The following is a 7,140-nucleotide window of genomic DNA, read 5'->3' on the forward strand; positions in this document are numbered from 1 at the left end:
GGGTGGGTGGGGCGGGGGTTTACCTGTGATGAACTGGTGTGGTACAGATAGCTGAGCAAAGTGCTGGCTTTATGATACACGTATAATTGAATTTTGAGTTTTCAATATGGTAAAGGAAATGTTTGGTTTGGACTAATCATAATATGTGATTACTGAAGTACATCTGACTAGGGGTTTTTCAATCCATAAATCTAATGAGGGTGCACATGCGCCGAACCATGAACCACTCTGTTTTAGGTTTAGGTTGTGAAGGTAATTACAAAAGCTGCATAATTGTTAGTGTTTCTTTCCCTGCATTCCCCTAATAAAATACAAATGTTTTCTTATTATTAACTAACAGTTTTATTTTCCTTATAGAAAATAAGTCAACATGGTGATAAGTAGAAGGCAGGAAACTATGTAAAATTGTCCGGGAACAACAACGAAACAGATTCTACGAAAACTAAGAGCGGTATAATAAGAATAATATTAGGAAGGCTAATATTGTTCTTGTATGGTGGAAATAAAATGGGCTTATTTGCCACTTTAAATCTCTTGTACAACATTAACTAAAACATGATAAAATGTAGTCAAGCATTTACCAAAATATTAATATTAAAACACACTAACTAGTACATGGTAGTACTGTGTTTTGGCAATGTTTGAAAATGATTTTGTGACTGTGTATTTGGAACAACAATTATTAAGACCAGTATTGTAAATGTCATAATGTGTGGTCCAACATTATCTAAAGCATGCTAAACATTAACTACAACATGGTGGTACTTTTCAAAGTGATCTTGTGACTGTGTGAAGGTTCCACCATCAGAGTTTTAAATTTCTGACACAGCAAGAACTAAAACATGGCAAAACATTAACTAGAACATGGTAGTGCTTTGGTGAAGGTTCCACCATCAGAGTTTTAAATTTCTGACACAGCAAGAACTAAAACATGGTAAAACATTAACTAGAACACGGTAGTACTTTGTTTTTGCAACAATTTTTCAAAGTGATTTTGTCATTTTTGTGAAGGTTGTATCACTTAAGACAACAATAAAGAGTTTATGAGGCCACTAAGTGTCTTGTCACTCCAAGTCTTTTACTGTGTTTTTACTTTCTTTGATGGTGACTCTTGTTCTTGGGAATCACCTTGTGTTTCTTTAGCTGGTGTAGATCCAGTCGTAAGATGTACTTTGTATTGAGAAGGTTGATGACATCTTGCTCTGTGGGCTTTATTTTGGGAGTTTGCCAATTAAAGAGATGCTGAATGACCTGAAAATTAATAAAATGTTGGGATTGAGGAATGAACTGAAATGGTTCTTGTTATATATCATAATCTGGTGACAGTCAGTGTATGGTAATAAATCATCTTGGAAGGGGGTACTTTCTGTGAAGTTGACATATGCTTTTTCCTAATTCTTTGCCTTCCAGTATTAGTTAATTGGGATGTACACAATAAAAATTGAATACAGTACTCTACTTCATGACAGTTGAATTTGTTTGTTATAATATTGCCCAATGTTTGAATAAGGGAATCTACATCATTGTCTTCAAATAATTGAAGTCCTTGATTTTCATGGAATTCCATTACAAAATATTTTGTCTTCTTTGTTTTAGTGGTACCACGGCCAGAATGGCAAAAAACACAACATACACAGTAACCAGAGATCCATAGAAGAAATCCAGTATTCATGTTTTTGTTTTCTAAAATTAACCTCTGAAGGACTAGTTTGGTGGACAAAGAACCACATGAAAGGATTCCTTGGTGTTTTGAACTATATTCCACATCTACATCAGCGTCATAGATCTTAAGCCTACTTGGTAACTCATTAATTGTGGGCTGGTTACTGATGTCAAGGTTTTCTTTGTAAAATATATTTCCACGTTCAACAACAGCTTCTAATGTAACTGACTTCCAATTACTACATGGTTTGATAATTGAAAAACAGATACAATAAAAACATATCGCACAGTTCTTTTTTGCATTAGTTTCCATAGTAACATCTGCATTAACTGCAGCTGTTTGACAGGTCACATTTTGATCATTGGATGAGAATGGCTCATTATCATTATGAACAACTTCATTTTCTGATACAGAAATGTGTAAACCTTTAAGCTCAAATATGGCATCAACAGTATATGAAGTCTGAAAGTATTCCACTAATTTATTCATTCCCTGGGCATGCAACAATACACATGTTCCTTGAGGATGGGCCATACCAAATGAATCTCTAGCATGGGAATCAAATACTTTAAATGTACCATCTAAAGTATGATAAATTGCTACAGTAGTATTCTCTATTGTCAACAGGAATGAGTTATAGGTTTCTGCTAGTAAAGTGTGCAAAGCCCTATCCAGGGGCATGGAGTAAGGAAAGTCTTCAATTGAATAATAATTATTGCTGTTTGCATGTAGCCTGCAAGTATAACTTTCACTATACTGCAGCTTGTAATTAGTGTCGAACACTGTAATCATTGTTGGTAACTCTGTTAACATCAAAAAAGAGTTTCTGGATATTCTTGATAGACTAGAATACAGTTCATTACCAATGTTCATAATTTCAACCAAGTCTTCTGCAGAAGTAATTGAATTCTTGTTGTTATATATTAGACTACATAAAGACATGGCTACACATTGCTGTCCAGCATTTTGACCAAACACTGCAACATTACCTTGACAATATGGTGCATGGAGTGTTTGAGAAGGAACAACTGAAACTGGCCCTGGATTTTTTTCTATATCCGTACAAAGGCTTGATTGGCAATAGTTGACTCTGTGATTCAAATTCTTATAAACCCGTGATTCTGTTGAAATATCTTTACTTGATGCATTTGGAAATCTACCGTTTCCTTTCAGCTTAAACTTCAGGTTAGCAGTCTTACGATTTCCTCTGCGTGATGCTACAGCAAGATGAGATTTCATTCCCACGGAGAAAACTCGCTTTTTTCTTAGTTTAACCTTATGAGAAGATCTGCATTGAACGGTGTTATAACTGTAATCAACAGTTGAACGAGCACTTCTAAATGTAGTATAAAGATGAATTCGAGATGACCGTGGTACATTCCTGATAACGTGTTTTTCAATTAACCTTCTTATTTTCCTGCTTTTTTGTAGAACACGAGTAAGCCGTTTCACTGAAATTCTGCTTGGTTCACGATCACATCGAACTATATGGCAGCTAGCCTTAACACGATGATAATAAATAAACTCAGCATATCGAGATCTACAGTCCTTTATTGAAATAGACTTGTCTTTGCCAAGTTCTGAGCAAGAATAATTACGGTCATTATTCACTTCTAACTTGTTTACATAGGAATTCTGGCATTCAGGTTCTGAGTGGTACATTTTAGTGCAATCGATTTTTGCGCAGGCATTCAGTGTACTTTCATAAGTTTGGCATTCAAGGTATCTCACTGGCATTCAACTTTTATTTGTATTCGGCCGATATGAGGGCTAGAATGTTGCAGTGTTTGAGAAAAGCTACAGCACAACTCAAAATCATAACAAAGAAAACACAACACTTGAGCTTACCTCTACAAAAGTGTTCGCTCGCCAGTAAACAGTATTCCACCGATCTTTTCCGCCAGTACTTTTCCACAACTTTTTGCACGAGCGTGGCCTGTCACGTTGAGCACGTGATAGGTCCGTGGAAAAGCTCGCCAGCAAAGCGCCCTGGGATTACGTCACACTATTGCGCAAGAATGCAGAATTCTGGCGACGACTACAGATCAAGCCGAATTTTCAACTCCTGCCCTGGCCCTGAGGGCCTGGGCCGGAGTAATAATTATAGCTATGTCAAAGTGGTCAGTTGGCCTGATAACAACCCGTCCCATTTGAAACGAGATGGTATCAACAGGGGAGGTTTTGAAAACTTGTTATTTCGTAGCAAAGTACATCTGCCTCAAGATAATGAAATAAAGCTTGAGTATAAAAAAATACAGTTCTGTTATAACAGTCCTTGACTGCACATAAGGACATAGCAAAGTGTTTACAGATAGAAATGGAGACATGCGAAGACGCAATGGAGAAACAGAACATGTAGGCTGCATGTTTGAACAAGTGCATAAACAACTCCTTAAAAGGAAATACGATGTACATACAAAACCAGACAATGGCGCATACAGTAGATAAGATACAAGGAATACTTGCGTCATTTTAGATCTGCTAGATTAAAGGATAAATTTCCTTAAAATTGTTATTCTTAAGAAGTAAGAAATGTGGTTAAGAGAAAGTATAAAAAAAGGAAAAAAGGCATATTTTTATTACATCCTGATAGCGACCATCATAGGGTGCACACCTAGTTAGAAAAAAAAAAAAAACAAAAACAAGCGTGCTAATACGTTTACTGGAAAACAGAAGAGATCACCAGACAACCGAGAAGAGGTGTTAGCACACAAAAATAATACACAGCCGATAGAGCAATGCACGACAGACCTATACTGATGCTGTACTGAACAACAAGATCAAGAAAGATAAAGATAAGAATATGAAAATTGTTGCCTTGACAAAACGTGTTGCCGGTTATGTAGTTATGTTATCAAGAAAAAGTAGACGGAAAAAGAAAATAGTAAAAATTTTCCAATGGAGCCTAACTAATGCATTCAAAGATAACATATATACTTGGAAAACAGCGCCAAAAACAAAGTTAAAATAACTTTAAAAAACATCAGTAACCACTCTGGGAACTGATAACAAATTTAGATTCAAATGCAATGAAGAGAAAAATGCATTGTTAACATAGCGAAATGATCTCAAAAAGATAAGGTAAACAAAATAAGTGGAGGACAATCAGCACTCACTTTGCTATCAATGAAAAATTTTGCAATATTTATCAAACCATAAGCCAATAAGGTTGCTGTTCACTGTTGCCAAATTGGATATAAAGATGCCTTTGTAGGTTTTAATTTTCAGTCATCCAGTGAAATTGGTTGACACGGGTAATACAAAATGGAAACGCTAAGCAACCATCTCTTTCTGTTGGCGTTACTTGCCTGTTCTTTACATGGTTCTAAAGGTAAAGTTTTCCTCTTTTTTGTAACTTTGATATATTATAAGACAGGAGACTTGTCTTTGCGTTTGAATTGAAACTCAAGCTAAAATTTTGAAATAGTTGTACGGTAGATCCGTAGTGGATAATTCAATTACTTGATTTTTATGATTGATAAAGTCGTGTGTTCTGCAAAGGGATTATCTCCAATCTCGGCCCCAGGGTGCTTTTTTAGCCCCGCCCCAAGCCAAAGAGCAAACGCAATAGCCAATCTACATTTTTGTCACTCAAACGTCTCAGAACCAATAACGTCTTATTATGCAACACAATGACATCGTTAGCGATTCTTGTATAAAACGCCGACACCCTGCTTGTTTTGCGCCAATGTAACATTGCGCTGCAAGTTCAGTTAATTGTTTTTCTACGTTTTATTAAGATGGGTAAGTTTAAAGCTGCCTTCGTCAAGAAATATACACCTCGCAAAATGAATACAGCGCAAATTTAAAGTTTCTTCGCACTAGGGCACTTTAATGAAGTAAACTGTATTACTTTGTCTCTAAATATGACAATCGTCGTTAGAATACCGATGTTGCTCCGTTAGCCAAGATAATTTCTAATGGTGTTAAAATGTATATTTGTCTTCTAGATCAACAGCAAATCAACATAAAGATTAATTCAGACGAGTGTACGTATTTTATCTTTAGTTTTCTATTTTAAACTTCTTTGCTTTACTTACGTGAAGATTTGATTGCTCAACAATCATCTCAAAGTTAAAACCTTTATCTCTATGAAACTTTTCAGTGCCGCACGAAGTTCCCATTGCGGAAGAAAGCACTTGTAAGTACATATTATTTATATTCTTACAAACTTACTTTTTTTTTGTTTTCAAGCTGCGTTTTGAAAAACCTTGTAAGGAGTTTATAACATCAGTTTTCTCGCGCCAAGATTACATAAGAACCAGATATCATTTTGCCTTTATTTTGGTACATGTCAAGTTCCCTTAATCTCACTTTTATTTCTTTTCACATTTTATTTTAGTTTTTGCGCCATTGGATGATCGTAAGTATTCCTTTTTATTATATTTTAAACTGCTTTCTTGATATAAAAATTCGATTGCCCTATTACGAATAAACAATTGTAATTATAATCGCAAAGTTATTTTCGCCCTATGAACTTTTTAGACTCAATTGCATTGGATAGTTCCAATTATTTATTTGCTTTGCTACATTTGTTTTCAAGTTACTTTACAACTTATACAGGAATAATTAGATTAGCTGGTTGCCGCCTGATTGAGAAAAGATAAGATTTCTTGAAATTGTTTTGTGCTTTATATTTGAGCGCATGCTACATGTAATCACTAAAACTATTCTCCAACCAAATTAATCACTGTAATCTTAGTTTTATTTGTTTTCATATTCTTAAGTTTTTTTTGGCTTTAATTGTTTAGAAAGTGAAAAAGAAATCTGGCTTCAACTTTGCGCCTTAATTTGTTCTTCTCGTAAAAACCTACCGTGTACATTTAAAGTTCCGGTACTGCTTTCTTCCAGGCCTTCGCAGTAAGATTGATTTTCGGTAAAGTATCTCATTTAGGCTTAGGAACCGAAACCGCGCAAATGTTCGCTTGCGAACTGAGATTGGTACAAAAACTCTTGCGAAAAGAGAGAAAGGCAAAGAAAAGAAGTTTGAATCGCAACTTAACGCCGATATGTTCTGCTAGATACAGAATACTACCGTCTATAATCCAAATTGCGAGTTGATGGCAAAAAAATACCAGTCAAGAAAAATAGAAATGAAAGTTGCAATAATCTCCATACACACATTGATATATATTTTCTACTTGGAATCGATGGGGAAAGTTGGCAACAACAAAATTTGCAAAGGTCAAGCTTATCAAAGTGTAAATCAAACGCCCTCATTTTAAAAGCACTGCCTCCATGATCACAGTCAGTACCTCCTCCATTGCGTTATTTGAAACTAGGCAGTAATTAAAATGTCACGTTTTTCAACATGTAGTAAACTAATTTTTCACAAAACATGGTATGCATGAAGATTTATTAAAACAGAAGTCTAAGTGTTCATGGAAAGTTTGTCTAAAATTCTAACAAACGTTTACTCTTGTTATTGCTACTTAGCAAATTTTAATCTCATAATTCGTAATCCCAATACTCCTCTT

General features: G+C 35.2%; 2 long non-coding RNA genes across 3 annotated transcripts; one reads left to right on the forward strand and one right to left on the reverse strand.

Annotated features, from left to right (window-relative positions):
- On the reverse strand, positions 1-3,758 carry LOC149114643 (uncharacterized). Its single transcript, XR_016205853.1, has 2 exons — positions 3,512-3,758; positions 1-1,251 (listed from the first exon to the last, which is right to left on the reverse strand). It is a non-coding gene; the product is annotated as an uncharacterized LOC149114643 (long non-coding RNA).
- A 1,146-nt stretch (positions 3,759-4,904) lies between these two features.
- Positions 4,905-6,951, forward strand: LOC149114644 (uncharacterized). Of its 2 annotated transcripts, none has more exons than XR_016205851.1 (4): positions 4,905-4,994; positions 5,614-5,652; positions 5,769-5,804; positions 6,006-6,951. It is a non-coding gene; the product is annotated as an uncharacterized LOC149114644 (long non-coding RNA). The 2 variants fall into 2 exon arrangements; XR_016205852.1 differs by lacking the exon at positions 4,905-4,994 and adding an exon at positions 5,351-5,407 and having other exon boundaries at positions 6,006-6,950.
- The last annotated feature ends 189 nt before the right edge of the window (positions 6,952-7,140 follow it).

The sequence above is a fragment of the Orbicella faveolata genome, unplaced genomic scaffold (assembly GCF_042242905.1).
Source record: "Orbicella faveolata isolate gen_17 unplaced genomic scaffold, um_ofav_v1 contig_13, whole genome shotgun sequence".
NCBI lineage: Eukaryota > Metazoa > Cnidaria > Anthozoa > Scleractinia > Merulinidae > Orbicella > Orbicella faveolata.